Below are 17,256 nucleotides of genomic sequence, written 5' to 3'. Positions count from 1 at the left end.
TGGCCTGTCCTAGCTTGCCTGCGTCTTTGCCTTGCACTTTCAATTTCTGGAGAAGAGTCTCTAAAACGCTACTCACTAGTGTTGGTGAGTAGCCAGCACTGTAAATACGTTGGACTTGGTTGTTAACACTGCTCTGCATCGTATGGGGACAGCGTTTTGTGAGCGCTGCCTGGATGGCAGAAGAAACAATGCCTCGCTTGATCAATTTCGAGTGAGCGCTGTCATGCGGAAGAAGACCTTTCTTAGAGCGAGGGTTGTACGTCCAACAGAGGTGGGTTTGTTCAAAACTAAAAAGTACGTCCAAAAACTGAACATCCTTGCCTCTCGGCGGTTCACAGGTAAAGTTAAGCCCCCAAAATGGGATTTGAAAAGGGCGACAATTTCAAGAATGACACGCTCCACAGAACCAGGTGGGCAACTTCTGAGGACGATCATAAAATCATGCACATACCGGAAGACCGAATGGACCACATCACCCGGGAGAACCTGGCTAATGCGCTTATCGGCTGCCGCCAGGTAGATATCACACAGGACTGGCGCGATTGATGACTCGATGCATACGCCATTCATTTGCACGAAGTACTGACCGCTGTACTGAACAAGAGTAGATTCAAGGTAGAACTGAAGAAGGCGAAGGAAATTGTCGCTGCTCACACCCGAGCTGTTCTGGAAACGCACTTCACCCGACTGTTGGATCACGTCGCGCACCGCTGCGTATAGACCACCGTGCGGAACGGAATAAAACAAATCTTCAACGTCAATTGTAAAGCCAGTCGTAGCGTCTGAACTGCCTTTGAATCGCTGTAACACCTCAGACGAGTTCCTTACCAGAAGAGGGTCATCTAAAGGTAGGCCATTCAAGTGGCGTTGTAGGTAGGCACCAACTTCAGCCTGCCACGTACCTTTTTCCGAGATGATGGTCCTCAGAGGGCAGTCAGGCTTATGGATTTTGCCTGTGAAGAAGACTTCCAAGAAGCAGTCTCGGGCCTTTTCGGCCGATGATCTTATTCTATCGAGATGGAAACTTGTCAGTAGCTTCAAATCCAAAGTTTTCTGTCTGCTGGGGCGGAATTGAACCTTCTTGAAATTCTTTTCGAGCGCCACCTCAGCCTTCTCCTTGTACAAGTGGTCAGGGAGGATGACAAATCCGCCTTCTTTGTAGCTTTGCAGAGCCATAAGGTTTCCCTCCTTGAGGCGTTTAGCAATGGACACGATGGGAGGCTTAGCATGCGTGAGCGAGGCCCCACAGCGACGTAGAACATCGACGCCATCCCCAATGACTCGTGCCTTGTCTTGCTCTGGTACTCGTTGTGCCATCTGCCGCACCATAGCCAGGAGCTGGTACTTGTTTGAAGGTGGTTGAAAGCTGAATTTGGGACCCTTCTGTAGGACCTTCAAGTCCTTAGACGAGATGCATGCACCTCCGAGAACGGTGACGTTGGTCGTAGACGACTTCACTTCCTTCTTCCTTTCTGGAAGGCGCAGACGGTACTGGTGCCATAGGAATTCAGCCGATTGCGCTGCGAGCTTTTTGTACTCATAATATCTGCAGCTCACCTCCGTCGAATGTGGCCTCTGGGGCGCGAACACACCTAGCCAGACTTGGAAAAGACGCACTTGTCTCCAGAGTTCTGACTTCAGAATCTTGCACATACGCCGAACATGCCCCCAAGACGGCTCCACAGGGCCGAACAACACTCGCACTTCGAACGGCACAATTTTCTTTTTGATATGGAACGAGAGGATCCTGGCCTTGCAAAAAGAAATAGCGATGAGGTTCACGCAGGTTATGGCTGCGTTTTGCTTGCACGAAGTACTGACCGCTGTACTGAACAACAGTAAATTCAAGGTAGAACTGAAGAAGGCGAAGGGTCCCAAATTCAGCTTTCAGCCACCTTCAAACAAGTACCAGCTCCTGGCTATGGTGCGGCAGATGGCACAACTAGTACCAGAGCAAGACAAGGCACGAGTCATTGGGGATGGCATCGATGTTCTACGTCGCTGTGGGGCCTCGCTCACGCATGCTAAGCCTCCCATCGTGTCCATTGCTAAACGCCTCAAGGAGGGAAAACATATGGCTGTGCAAAGCGACAAAGAAGGCGGATTTGTCATCCTCCCTAACCACTTGTACAAGGAGAAGGCTGAGGTAGCGCTCGAAAAGAATTTCAAGAAGGTTCAATTCCGGCCCAGCAGACAGAAAACTTTGGCTTTGAAGCTACTGACAAGTTTCCATCTCGATAGAATAAGATCATCGGCAGAAAATGCCCGAGACTGCTTCTTGGAAGTGTTCTTCACAGGCAAAACCCATAAGCCTGACTGCCCTCTGAGGACCATCATCTCGGAAAGAGGTACGTGGCAGGCTGAAGTTGGTGCCTACCTACAACGCCACTTGAATGGCCTACCTTTAGATGACCCTTTTCTGGTAAGGATCTCGTCTGAGGTGTTACAGTGATTCAAAGGCAGTTCAGACGCCACGACTGGCTTTACAATTGACGTTGAAGACTTGTTTTATTCCGTTCCGCACGGTGGTCTATACGCAGCGGTGCGCGACGTGATCCAACAGTCGGGTGAAGTGCGTTTCCAGAGCAGCTCGGGTGTGAGTAGCGACAATTTCCTTCGCCTTCTTCAGTTCTACCTTGAATCTACTGTTGTTCAGTACAGCGGTCAGTACTTCGTGCAAAAGAATGGCGCATGCATCGGGTCATCAATCGCGCCAGTCCTGTGTGATATCTACCTGGCGGCAGCCGATAAGCGCATTAGCCAGGTTCTCCCGGGTGATGTGGTCCATTTGGTCTTCCGGTATGTGGATGATTTTATGATCGTCCTCAGAAGTTGCCCACCTGGTTCTGTGGAGAGTGTCAAATTGTCGCCCTTTTCAAATCCCATTTTGGGGGACTGAACTTTACATGTGAACCGCCGAGAGGCAAGGACGTTCAGTTTTTGGACGTACTTTTAGTTTTAAACAAACCCACCTCTGTTGGACGTACAACCCTCGCTCTAAGAAAGGTCTTCTTCCGCATGACAGCGCTCACTCGAAATTGATCAAGCGAGGCATTGTTTCTTCTGCCATCCAGGCAGCGCTCACAAAAAGCTGTCCCCATACGATGCAAAGCAGTGTTAACAACCAAGTGCAACGTCTTTACAGTGCTGGCTACTCACCAACACTAGTGAGTAGCGTTTTAGAGACTCTTCTCCAGAAATTGAAAGTGCAAGGCAAAGACGCAGGCAAGCTAGAACAGGCCAGACGACCTCCCTTGGCCGTCATCCCGTATCTTCACAAGCTGTCTCACAATTTAAAGAAGGTTGCAAAAAGAAACAACGTAAACCTTGTCTTCTCAGCCCCGTGCAAATTGTCACGAGCGTGTACACTGCTGACAAAGCAGAAGAAAAAGGTTTGCCCTATTAGACATGTAGAACCACTCACACATTGTGCTACATGTGTCATTTACGAGATTCCCTTGAAGTGTGGACGCGTGTATATTGGGCAAACCGGCAGGTGTCTCAACGAGAGATTGTTTGAACACCGCCGGAGGGTCCGTAACAAAAGCGGCGGGCACCTGGACGACCATTGCAAGTCTTGCAAAGGGTGCGTACCATGTCACACGCGCACGGTTGTCAGAGCACGGGCGCGGACAGAAATTGAAAGGGTCATCATTGAGGCAAGGATGATAGCCAAAGCTGGAGACAAGTGCGTCAGCACGCCTTCAATTTTAATTACAGACAAGGAGTCCAGTTTTCTAGGCCCACTATAAACACGTCTGCTTTTAATTCTTGTTCTAGAGAACTTTCAACTTTTTTGACTCAGTTTGACTGTGAACGGTTGACTCAGCTTTTGCGTTGCGTTTTGTATTGTTTTGTTATGCGTTTGGCCCCGACCCTGCTTTTAGCTTCGTCTTTTACTTAGTGTTCGGTGACTATAGTGTTATTTTCGTTTACGTTTTGCCTCGTGCTGCATTGGCGGCAAAGGTCGCTGACTGATCATTTTCCATGCGTGCACCTTACGGTTCGTCGTGGTCCTCTCGGTTTTATCACTTTGATATTGTGTACTTCGTTTTGTTTTTTGTATTAGATAGTTGAACGCGTTTGCTATTTTCTTGATCACGTGGGTGTTGGACTGCGTTATATAAGCTGCTCATCTTTCTGAATAAATGTGTTGGTAGTCAGCGCCCTGTCCGGTCCACTTCTGTTCGTCCTTGTTTTTTTCGCGCTGCATTCTTTTACCATGTTCACTGACCAACAAGCCCAAACAGCCGCTTTAGTTCATCAGATATATAACAGTTGCGAGGTAGGCACTACCCACGTAAGCAGCAGGTTGGACAGCCGTCGCCGTAGCTGAGTTGGTAGAGCACCTGGCGCGATATTCCGAGGTCGTAGGTTCGGATCCCATCGGCGGCATGGTTTTTTATATAAGTAATATGCGCTATAAGCAATTTTCTTTAAGCGACAGATTAATGTATGTACTATTGTCACGTTCATCAGCACTACAAATAAAAAAAAATGGATATTCCTCTAGGCACTTTGGATTCGGTGATTGTTTGTTTCCTTCACATGTTTGTCAAACGAGGCCCTCATTTCATGTTCCTTGTCTGCTATATATTGACACAGTGCATTCCGCCTTTTCGCTTAGCGCTGACTTGAAGCACGCGCCGTCTTGAAGAAGAGGAAGCGGAGGTGTCAGCGATCTTGAGCTGTGGTGCAGACGTTCGTCGGATCCTACGTTCCTGTGTTCAGTGATCACCGCATTCAGCGTGACAGTTTGGTGGAGGTGCTGGGTAGTGCACCCCATGCTCAGGACCCCTCCAAGAAGCCGGGACTCCAGCCCGCTTGACACCTTGAGAGTCGAAGTTACGCCCACCCATCAAAGTAGCCGGCGGCTGCAAGGACTGCAACCAGAGTTCGGGCCTCTGCAGTCTCGTCCGACCGCCAGGAAACTGACCTCAGCGAGACCATCAGTGCCCACAAACACCCCCGTCAGTATGCCGGATGCCATCTCTTTGCCGTCTGTCGTGCTGCAGCAGCCACGCGAACCACCCACCTTTCAAGGTTTCCCAGGTGAGGACCCGGAGAACTGGCTCGAGAAGTTCGAGAGCATAGCCCAATACAACAGGTGGGCTGACAACTCGAAGCTGCAGCACGTGTTTTTTTCACTGGAGGGTGCAGCTCGTATTTGGTTTGAGAACCGAGAAGCCACAATAACAACATGGGGCTCCTTCAGTTTTTGCAGGCTTTTACCACCGTCCTCAGGAAAGAACGTTCCGAGCTGCTCCTCCAGACACGCGTCCAACTACCAAATGAGACCGTCCTCGTTTACTCCGAGGACATGGCGAAGCTCTTCCGCCGGGCTGATCCCAACATGTCCGAAGAGAAGAAGCTGCGTTTTCTTATGAGGGGCATCAAGGAGCAGATCTTCGCTGGGTTAGCTCGAAGCCCGCCCAAAACGGTCGCCGAATTTGTTTCCGGAGCCACTACGATGGAAAAGATGCTCGACATGAGATCCAGACAGAACGAGCGTCCGCCGTCGCTGATGTCTACCAGCGGTGTCGATGCTTCTAGCCACGACATCCCTCGGGAAACCATCCGAACCGTAGTACGCGGAGAGGTTCAAAAGCTCTTTCCAGCCCCGGAGTCGCCGCAAGTTTCTTCCATTTCGGACATTATTCGGGAAGAGGTCCAACAGGCGTTCACGCCGCCAGCCCCTCTTCACCCGAACACAACACCCCAGATGATGATGTACGCCGCAGCCGTTCGCCGTCCACCGCCGCCTCCAAGTCGCCCGGATGCACCTGGCCACATTCACCGCCAACCACACCCTTCTCAGGTTCTCCCTCGGTAGAGCGACGTCTGGTGTACCGCCGATTATCGCGCTCTGTGCTATCACTGCGGCGGGCCCGGTCACGTCTACCGCAACTGTCGTTACCGACGTATGGGTCTGCAGGGATATCGTGTCGATGCGCCCCGACCGCAGCGTGGTCAATGGCCTCCAGAAATAAGCGATTACCTGGCCGCGACACCCGAAGCACCACACTGCTATGCCCGGTCGCCGTCTCCACGTCGTTTCTCGTCTCCGCGACGTTTTTCCGCCGAAATTTCGCGTGGAAGGTCTCCTAGTCCCCGTCGGGAAAACTAGAAGCGGCAACCTTTGGGGGCAAGGTTGCTCACCTGCGACATGTCCAAGATCCTCCACTGCTGCACAAACATGACCGACCGCTTATACGACGAACCGACGATCACCAGACCGATAACACGCCTCGCCGCATCAATTCTTCGCCGCAACGAAACCGCCTGGTGCCGCACCGCAGCCGTGAGCGGACTCCGCGACGTTCCCGTACACCTACGACTACAACTGCTGATCTGAACATTTCAATCGACGGTACCGACGTTACCGCACTTGTGGACACCGGCGCCGACTACTCGGTAATCAGTGGACCTTTTGCCGCGACTCTGAAAAAGGTGACCACACCTTGGACGGGCCCACAGCTTCGTACTGCCGGGGGTCATTTGATCGCCCCAGCTGGCACGTGCACATCACGATTAACCATCGAAGAGGACACGTACCTGGCCACCTTCGTCGTACTCGACCAGTGTTCCCGGGACGTAACCCTCGGAATGGATTTTTTGACAGAAAATGGCGCGGGCATTGACCTTAAATCGAAGTCAGTGACGTTCTCCACCGACAACGTAACCCACAGTGCTTTCGAACGTCCCGCGGCTCTTTCCATCCTTGATGACGTCACCATTCCACCCCGTTCGAGCGTTGTGGTCTCTGTCGGCGCGAAGACGCTGCGAAAGTTTGAAGGTGTCGTCGAAAGCAAACCAATTATGCTTTTCGACCGGTGCCTTGCGGTCGCCAGAGGGGTCGTTTACCTCGAAAACAGAGAAACCAAAGTCCTGCTTACGAATTTTGGCAGTGAGCACCAACATCTTAGCCTTCGGACTACTGTGGCCCACGTTCATGGTATCGCCGACATTCGACGAGCTCCCAGTCTTGCCATGGTGTCGTCAACAGAAGTTCACACCGGGGTTCCCGACTTCCAGTACGACATTAACCCCGCACTTTCGCCGCAGCAGGGAGGCCAAGTAGAAACTCTTCTCCAGGGGTACGGCGATACCTTCTAGACTTTTTCCCGCGTCGGCAGAACACACTTGGCCAAGCATCGGATAATTACGGATGACGCCGTGCACCCTCTCAGACAGTCACCTTACCGCGTGTCTTCCACGGAACGCGCCGCAATCAGCCGTAAAGTTAAGAAGATGCTTCGAGACGACGTCATTCAGCCCTCTCGCAGTCCCTGGGCGGCACTTGTCGTCCTCGTGAAGAAAAAAGATGGTACACTGCGGTTTTGTGTGGTCTACCGTCGCCTAAACAAAGTAACTAAAAAAGATGTTTATCCCCTTCCTCGAATCGACGATGCTGTCGATCGCCTCTGCTATGCAAAATATTTCTCATCCATGGACCTCAAATCAGGATATTGGCAAATCGAAGTAGATGAACGGGACCGAGAAAAAACCGCATTGTTTACTACGGAGGGGCTCTATGAGTTTAAGGCAATGCCATTTGGTTTGTTCTCTGCACCGGCGACGTTCCAACGGCTGATGGACACAGTTCTGGCAGACCTGAAGTGGCAGACATGCCTCGTCTACCTTGATGACGTTGTGTGTTCGCCCCAACTTTCGAGGAGCACCTTCGGCGCCTTGAAGTTGTGCTGCAAGCCATGAAGTCTTCTGGGCTAACGTTAAAAAATGAGAAATGCCGCTTTGCTTACACTGAGCTAAAGTTCTTTGGTCACGTCGTCAGTTGCGAGGGAGTTCGGCCGGACCCGGACAAAACCAATGCTATTGCCAATTTCCCTCCACCGCAGGACCAAAAGGAAGTCCGCCGCTTTCTAGGATTATGTGCCTACTACTGTCGCTTTGTGAAAGATTTCGCTCAAATCGCCGAGCCCCTGACGCGTTTGACAAGGACAGACACGCCTTTCACGTGGGATGCCCCTCAAGCACAAGCATTTGAAACTCTTCAACGCCACCTGCAATGACCTCCAGTTCTGGCTCACTTCGACGAAAACGCAGATACGGAGCTTCATACTGACGCAAGCAACGTAGTCCTGGGTGCCGTTCTGGTTCAAATCCACAGCAGTCGAGAGCGAGTCATCGCTTACGCCAGCCTCTCTTTGTCTCGCGCTGAAGCTAACTACTCAGCAACTAAGAAAGAGTTTAGCGATCGTGCGGGCGACGTCGAAATTTCGACCCTACCTTTATGGAAAACGTTTTACTGTAGTTACGGACCATCATGCCTTGTGTTGGCTTGCGACCCTCAAAGATCCATCAGCCCGCCTTGTCAGATGGAGTCTGCGCCTCCAAGAATACGACATGACAGTGGCGTACAAGTCGGGCCGGAAACACTCGGATGCCGATTGCCTCTCGCGTGCCCCCGTCGAATCCCCAACGGAGGACGGAAACTACGACGACGACATCACCTTAAAGGCGATCAGTGCAACCAGCCTTGCTGACAAACAATACGCCGACCCAGAACTTCGCGACCTCATTGAGTTTCTTAACGGGACCCGCCCGACTGCCCCGAAGGCTTTCAAGCGCTCGGTAGGGTCTCTCTGCGTTCGCCATGGTGTCCTCGTAAAGAAAAATTTCGTCGCAAACAATCAGCAATACCTTATTGTTATACCGACGAGCCTAAGGGACGAAATCCTTCAAGCTTCACACGATGAACCGACTTCTGGACATTTGGGTGTAGCCCGCACGCTTGAAAGAATCAAAGAGAAGTATTACTGGCCCCGCCTTCATTCGGACGTTACACACTACGTCAGAACGTGCCGAGGCTGTCAGCGTCGCAAAGCGCCCTCAACAAAACCTGCTGGATTCTTAAAGCCTATAGCACCACCATCGCGGCCTTTCCAGCAGATCGGGATGGACATGCTGGGCCCATTCCCTTTCTCAATCGGGAATCAAGTGGGTCATCGTGGCAACTGACTATCTGACCCGATACGCAGAAACATCAGCTCTGCCAAGTGCCACAGCCCTTGACGTAGCAAAATTTTTCATCCATCAGATCGTTTTGCGACACGGTGCCCCGGAGACCCTAATCACCGACAGGGGTACAGCTTTCATGGCTGACCTCCTGCAGCAGATTTTACTCCACAGTCATACAGACCACCGAAGGACGACATCCTACCACCCTCAGACGAACGGTTTAACGGAACGCTTAAACGAAACGCTAGGTGACATGTTCTCCATGTATGTCGACGTTAAGCACAAAACTTGGGACGAAGTGCTCCCATACGTCACCTTTGCATACAATATGGCCGTTCAGGAAACGACAACCATGCCACCGTTCCGTTTCGTTTACGGCCGCGACGTGACCACGATGCTAGACGCCATGTTACCGCATGTGGACGACATCGACCCGAATGCGGATCTTCACACCTTCCTGCACCTCGCTGAAGAGGCTCGTCAGCTGGCCAGGGTGAGGATTCTCGACCAACAATGCCGAGATGCCCAACACTATAACCTCCGACGCCGTGATGCTCGGTACCCATCAGGAGACCGTGTGTGGGTCTGGTTTCCCATTCGCCGACGCGTACTTAGCGAAAAGCTCCTCTGCCGGTATTTTAGACCTTACAAAATCATCAGGCCACTTGGAGACCTGAACTATGAGGTCGTTCCTGACGGCTTTCAGAAGACTCGGCACTCCCAGCACCCTGAGGTGGTACACGTTGTCCGCCTCAAGCCTTACCACGAGCGGTAGCGCTAGAGCTGGACATACGGCCGCACAACACGTGAACTTCCCTTGGTGAACTTTTTTTTTTCAACACGCCGGCTACGCATCGGGACGATGCTCTTTTTTTCCGGGGGCCAGTGACACAGTGCATTCCGCATTTTCACTTAGCGCTGACCTGAATCACGCGCCGTCTCGAAGAAGAGGAAGCGGAGGTGTCAGCGATCTTGAGCTGTGGTGCAGACGTTCGTCGGATCCTGCGTTCCTGTCTTCAGGGATCACCGCATTCACGCGTGACAATATATATATATATATATATATATATATATATATATATATATATATATATATATATATATATATACATATACATATGTGTGTTTAGGTATACTGACGCACGCTTAAGAACTGACGTTTCGATCGATTGGGGACCATTCTTGTTCAGAGAGAATATATATATTGTAGGGTTGAATTAGGGAGATAAGTATGTTCTCCCCACTCAATCGCGGCTGACACTGTTCAAAGCCGCCCGGACCCCACCCCGTGATCGCGTACGCTACCGAGCGCTCGCCGAACACGGCGGGCCTTGCTCTGGGGGAGTAAAGGAATGACACATTGGCTGACACAGACATTTATTGCTACAGAAACAATGCCAGCTAGCAACAAGGTACGCTAATGAATCAAGGTCGTCCGACTCACCAGCAAGATTCCGAGCGAATGTTCGCCCGCGCTAGAGCAAGGGATATATACTCCGAAGGCCGGACGGGACGAGTAGGGGAGCCTGTCTCCCCGTCGCTTCCTCGCCCCGCCGGCGAAGAACGGAGCCGCGAGCGACACGTCCGATCGCGCCGACGATCCCAGCCGAAGCGCCCCATGCCCCCTCTCCCTCGCGCGGGCTTTGGCAGCCTCGCGCGCAGCGATGCTGGCGCCCTCTCTTGCCAGTTAATGTAACTGACAAGGGAATGCGCTTTGCCTCAAGGTGAGACTGCCGCTGCACGGTGCCTCGCGAGAAAGCAAACTCAGGGGGCAGCAGGGCAGGTCCCCACTTCCCCCCAAACTTAAATAGACCCACGCGCCTGAAAGTACATGCTATGGAGGAGTCTCCTGGTCTTCATGTCCTTGAGGCACGTCTTGCAGCGGAGGTCACGCCGACTTCCGCGGTGTTCCGAAGGCGGCGTGAAGGTCTCCGCTGGGACGACTCGTATGGCCCGCGGACTACCGTGTCCGCAGGCCCGCGAATCGAAGGCCGGTGGGAAAACTGCAGGCCAGGATCCTGCAGTAGTCGTTAGGGCAGCAGCAGCCGGAGGTGACTGCTGACTGGTCTCGCCACAGCTGCCCCGGATGGATGCGGCGAACAGTATACAATCCGCTCCGTCGCAGCAGGTGGCAGCGAGACGATGTGCACCGGACAGCAAGCCTGGGTGGCTCCACCGGATCTGCAAAATTGCCGAAACGCTCTCGGCGTGCCTTTAACGTAGGTCACGGGAGGGGAAGTGGCATCCGCAAGGGCCTCGTGGCACAATGCCTAACTCGCTAGCAAAACGTGTCGGTGGCTGTGCAAGCGCAAAGTTCGAGTGAACAAAGCCCTTTCTTGAGTTGAACGAGACTGCTCAGTTCGTGCGAGGTTACAAAAAAAACAGACGGGCAGCAAAATGTGCCCCCTCTCAACGACACGGTCCAGTGGTCGTGTCTCTTTTAACGTGGTGCAGGCAGCTCCGAAAAGCCTCAGGCCTAACTACCACTCCGACAACGATCGTGACCACAACAAAGACCCGAAACGGGTTATGTGCGCGCAGCCGCGAGGAGACGTCAGCTTTGTGGGGTGGTCCTACCCCGCTCACTGCACAAAGCAGCTTCTGAGCGGTCGGCGCCCACCGCATCGGACGGGGTCGGAGCGCCCGGTGCCGAGCTGCAATACCAGCGAGCTCGTAGAGGCACCCGTGGCCTCAGGCCACCCGGCACCCGGAGCCGCGACTCGCATAGCCGAAAAAGAGACAGAAGACAAAGTATATACAGAAGCTCGGACCACCCACGCGGCTTCCGTACTCACTCGCTTCGGGCTCGGCGACTCCGCGGGCGCTAGGCCTCGCGCTCCCTCGATGCGGACCAAGTGATTCTCATGAAGAAACTCCAGGGAAATCTTAATTAAAAATGTGCTGAGCATGTCGAAAAGTTCAAACATGCTGCAGCGCAATACACCTCGCACTAAAGAAAGCATGCCGCAGGTCCTAGCGATCAAAATTCACTCTAGGCCTAGCACTTGTCAAGTCCGGACAAAGAACGTTCCTCGAACCGAACCGACAGTCGTCCAATGTTCTAAGAACAGGCCCCACGTTGTGCTGCCAGATGTGGGGGTTTGATTTTGGGAGACAAGTACGTTCTCCCCACTCAATCGCGGCTGACACGGTTCAAAGGCGCCCGAACCCACCCCGTAATCGCGTACGCTACCGCGCGCTCGCCGACCACGGCGGGCCTTGCTCTGGGGGAACAAAAGTACGACACATTAGTGGACACAAACAGGCATTTATTGCTACAGAAACAATAACGCCAGCTAGCAACAAGGTATGCTAATGAATCAAGGTCGTCCGACTCACCAGCAAGGTTCCGAGCGAATGTTCGCCCGCGCTAGGGCAAGGGATATATACTCCGAAGGCCGTACGGGACAAGTACGGGAGCCTGTCTCCACGTCGCTTCCTCGCCCCGCCGGCGAAGAGCGGAGCCGCGAGAGACACGTCCGATCACGCCGACGATTCCAGCCGAAGCGCCCCATGCCCCCTCTCCCGCGCGCGGGCTTTGGCAGTCTCGCGCGCAGCGATGCTGGCGCCCTCTTTTGCCAGTTAATGTAACTGACAAGGGCATGCGCTCAGCCTCGAGGTGAGACTGCCGCTGCACGGTGCCTCGCGGGAAAGTACACTCAGGTGGCCGTAGCTCAGTTGGTAAGAGCACCGGACGCGATATTCGGAGGTCGTGGGTTCGGATCCCACCGGCGGCATGGTTGTTTTTTCTGCTGCTTTATAAGTAATTTTCTTTAAACCGATTGATTCGCACTACAAATAAAAAAAAAGATTAAAACATTCCCCCATGCCCCTTGGTTTCCGTGACTGTTGGCTTCCTTAATATGCTTGTCAAACGAGCCCCTCATTTCCTTTACCTTTTCTGCTAATATATATATATATATATATATATATATATATATATATATATATATATATATATATATATATATATATATTAGCAGAAAAGGTAAAGGAAATGAGGGGCTCGTTTATACCTGCCTACCTGCCGGGGCATGTGGTAGCTCAGTTAAACGCGAGATGTTGCTCAGGAGTAGCAACCTGGGATTCAACTCAAGCCAATAAACAACCAAAGTTCCATCAGGCCAGCACATGCCAAAGAAGGGCAGTGGCGCATCGCTTAACCACTTCACCACTGCACCAGCTGTGGTATGAGGACTCCCACGGATCTATAATGTTAAGGAGAGAATGACCTATTGCGCATAGATGGGCATTAATCCTTTATCGCTAACCTTACAATGCTTTCCGTGAACACTAGATCTGAACAACGGAACTGAAGTGAAAACCGAAGTGCTAGCGCAATTAATTTGTATTTGGCGTAACTACGGAAATCAACGATCTTTTCATACGTTGTTGCTGCTGTTTTATGTTTTCTATGCACTAATAACAGCGCACTTAGTGGAAGAACAGCAGTTTCTTCATCATCAGAGAAAAGCGTGTTTTTAAGAGCATTTATTATGGAAACCACTTCATCTATTGAAGCAGGCGACAAAAATATATAATCCGCAGCTGGAAAAAAATATGGAGCTTCTGTTCTGGCCCCGGAGCTCAAATGGAGCCATGGTGAGCTCCAGTACCTATAAAGTCATCATTAAGTATACTGGCAGGTGAGAACCCGCGTAAATATCCGCATTGGTACGTAGTTCAGAACGAAAGTCATATTTTTACCCCTTCTCGCAGTATTAATGGGTTGTCAGAGTGATTTAAGTTTGTGCAAGATGGATCAAAACTTGTTACTATAGAAAGAAGACTGCCTGCAAATGCTACAGATATTTGTAATTAATTAAGTAATGCAGAAACCGAAATGTATCACAACCTAGAGGATTTCACGGATTTCGCGCGTCTCTCCCAAAAGAACGAAATATGGAGCGACGCGGCACATACAGTGGTACGCTAGGTGAACATCTTTAGTAGCGGTAATCGTTATTCAGAGGACACACAGAGTTAATGCACTGATGCGTCTGAGCAATGTCACAAGTTTTGTGCCACAGGATTGAGACATTTGTGAAACAATCGCTTGGCACATCTCGAAAAACTGTATTCATACTTTTCTATAGCTTCCTTCTTTGGGTTCTAAAGAATTCGAAAAAAAAATGACTTGACCACTTTTCCTGTGCCTGGTAAAGGTGTAAAACAGACTTCGCAGCCAAAATTTGTGCGTTATTTCTCTCAGCAGGGTACAGCAGTAGGACTACGGGGAAAAGATTTTCCACTTGATCTGAGAAATTCTTCTGTTATGCGCAGTGATTGACGCCACCGGAAAGTACCCTAGCGGACTTCTGACGTCTGCCCGGGCAAACTTGGGTGCCTTCGACAAATGCGTAGAGACTGTGGGGCACAATGAATTCGGTCAGAAGACAGCGCGGGGCCAGTACTGCAACGTGGTGGCATACGGCGGAAACAAAACCGACCTAGACGACCTCATCGCAGCAGCTATGTCTATTACACATACACGGGTGAGAAGTACGCCTGCTAGATAGTTCGAAATTATTCGGAGGTTATATGGTCGCTCCACTAAATCGTCATTCATTACCCAGGTACGGAAAAAAAGTTTAAAAAATTGACTGTGGTTTAGTTCTGGTAAACCCATGTTGAATTGCGAAAGCTTCGTTTCCTCGGCACGTCGTCCACACAGCGTCTCATTCCGACACTCTCGAGAATTCAAACCGGTCTCTTCCGCAGTTCAAGAGTCACTCCGGGACGTGGCACGACTTCTTCAGGCCGCATCTTCGTTACGATGCTTCTCGAGTCGTGCGGCGCGTTCTTCTGCCGTCTCCTCAGCACGTTGTCTCTTCCTCGCTTCGTTCTTTCGTTCTTGTCTCTCTTTCGCGCTCTCCATAACGACTACAATGCACTGAGGCCACGGAGCAAGACTATATAGGAGGTTAAACTCCCGTCAGCGCGAGCGAGCGCAGGCGACCAGATAAAAGAGAGTTTTAGTTTCACGTACGTAGAGGGTTCACGTACGCAAATGTGAGAAGTCTACGTAGCCTGCACGCAGGTCGTTTGAAACCCTTATAGTTACACTTACGCGACACACGCCGCGCGTTATTCCTATCGCCATCTACTAGAAAACACAGACACTGGTTGTAGCCTAAATCATCCAAGACAGGTCTTTAAGCCAGGCCATTCGGTCTGTCCTCGTGTTTGGCAGTTTGGCTATGTTTGGCTGGTTTGGGGCTCCCTCAGTTCGTGATTTCGCGAGACCGTTGCTATGACGACGACCAACGCTACTCCGTCAGGCTTAAGAGCTGAAAAATCGCCCTTCTGTCTGAAAAACAAAAGCTAGTTGACGCTTGAAACCTTTTGCTAGGGTAAGAATGGACAAATCGAAGGCGAATACAACAGTTTAGAACACGATATCGCTTCGAGGGACTAGCGACGAAGCTGTTATTGCTGTGAAGCGGCGGACAGGGCGCCGCCATGTTTGTCAACGCTACGTACGCAAGGAACGCAAAGACCGCAACGTAAAAATCCGAATCTCACGTACGTACGTGAGACTCGCGCATACCCTTTGCGTTCTGCGCATGCGTACTGGTCACCCGTAAGAGCTCTACGTACGTGAAGCCTCTACGTACATGAAACTAAAACTCTCTAAAGTCACAATTGTATGCGCCGACGGGACCGCATGCAGTGGCGCCATGCGGCACCTTGTTGAAGCCGCAGCGAAACAAAAATGCAGCGCCCGGGCTGGCAGCTCCGGCGCGCTCTCCGGCAGTGCATGCTCAAAGCAGACGACAAGCAGACGACACGGGTGTTTGCTTCAGCGGGCACGCCATGACGTTGTATTTCTGAGCCCTTAAGTCATACAGCAACAGTTCTTGTCGGTGTCTGTTTAAGGGCCGTAATACTAACAGCGTTGCTACGCGCAGTGCGGCCTCCTTCGGAATTTGCTAGAATAAGATGGGAGGCAGGTGTTCTGTTCGAAATTGCAAAAGCGGTTACAAGTGTGTCAGGGAGAAGGTGAGCGAGGTGAGAAGTTGTAGCCGCTTGTTTCCTTCTCGACTGGCGTGTAGTCATAAACGCTGCGCCGTACGACGCCCGCGTTCTCCTTCGGTAGATGAAACTTAGCGTGGTCACATACTCGACGAACATGAAGGCATGTTTGCCTTCGACGAATGCCAACAGCGCTTACACCCATCCAATCAAAGTCATCGCGCCGGTGTCAAACAAAAGCCCTGCTTAAAACCAGAAGCTACAGGTCATCTTATAGCGGTCATGGAAAAGAACACGTTTTATTTTTTACTGTGCTCAAATGGTTGAAGCCTAGCACCAGTTTATCTTCGGGCTACCAGCGGTAAAAAAGCACGCGTGAGTGCTCTCAATAGAAGTCGGGCACTCGCGGCCGAACGGGAGCAACGCGTTCGACCGGTTGCCTTGGCAACCGAAACGGCCGCTAGGCGCCGCCAGCATGATAGTGGCGCCGCGGGCTTCTGACCTTATCTGGTGGCGGCAGACAGCGGTGTTTTCACTCCTGTATAGTCTTCCTCCGTGATTGAGGCGAAGCACATATATATATATATATATATATATATATATATATATATATATATATATATATATATATATATATATATACATCTGGTGGAGTGAACGGCGACGGCAGCGGCGTCGACGGCGGCGCCATCTGTTGGAGAGCGCCTGCGGTGTTGCTAGCCAACGGCGGCTCAAGCTCGTTCGGCGGCCACGGCAAATGGCACACGGCGTACGGCATACGGCACATGGCATACGGCATACGGTATACGGCTGAAGTGCGCGACGAGCCGAAATGGCTCTCTGGTTGGCGTAGTAAAGTATTCGCTTAACTTCCTCGTGCAGAAATCTAACAGGACAACCTCTTAGAAGTATTTTGCATTTTTATATCCTTTGAATGAATGGCCCTAATAGCAACTGTTGCAGTTAGAACTCTAGCGGCTCATATTGACAGCCTGCACGTTTCTACCGATACGCATCTTCGTAAGAAAATTCTGAGGGATTACGAATTAAATTCTGCCGTAATTGTCCTTAATCATGGTCATAATAGTTCTCTATATTTTTGCCATCTTAAATACCTTTTAAGTAATAAACGAACTATTATTTGCACCATACTCTGCATCACGTTCATTTATTTCGCCGAAAAGCTCATGTATCGCGTACTCGCCCCACCCAGAAGCACTGTTCGGGGTACGAGAGAAACAGGACGGTTGTAAAAGCTCCCCTTTATGGGTTTGAGTTTGCTGAAAACCAGCTGTAGAG

General features: G+C 51.3%; 1 pseudogene; it reads left to right on the top strand.

Moving 5' to 3' along the window:
- The window catches only part of LOC144111875 (nose resistant to fluoxetine protein 6-like), a 77,514-nt pseudogene that overhangs the window by 12,958 nt on the left and 47,300 nt on the right, over window positions 1-17,256 (top strand).

This window comes from Amblyomma americanum, unplaced genomic scaffold (genome assembly GCF_052857255.1).
Source record: "Amblyomma americanum isolate KBUSLIRL-KWMA unplaced genomic scaffold, ASM5285725v1 scaffold_12, whole genome shotgun sequence".
Classification (NCBI taxonomy): Eukaryota; Metazoa; Arthropoda; class Arachnida; order Ixodida; family Ixodidae; genus Amblyomma; species Amblyomma americanum.
Note: the sequence above shows the minus strand (reverse complement) of the source record. Positions and strands in the feature narration are given on the sequence as shown.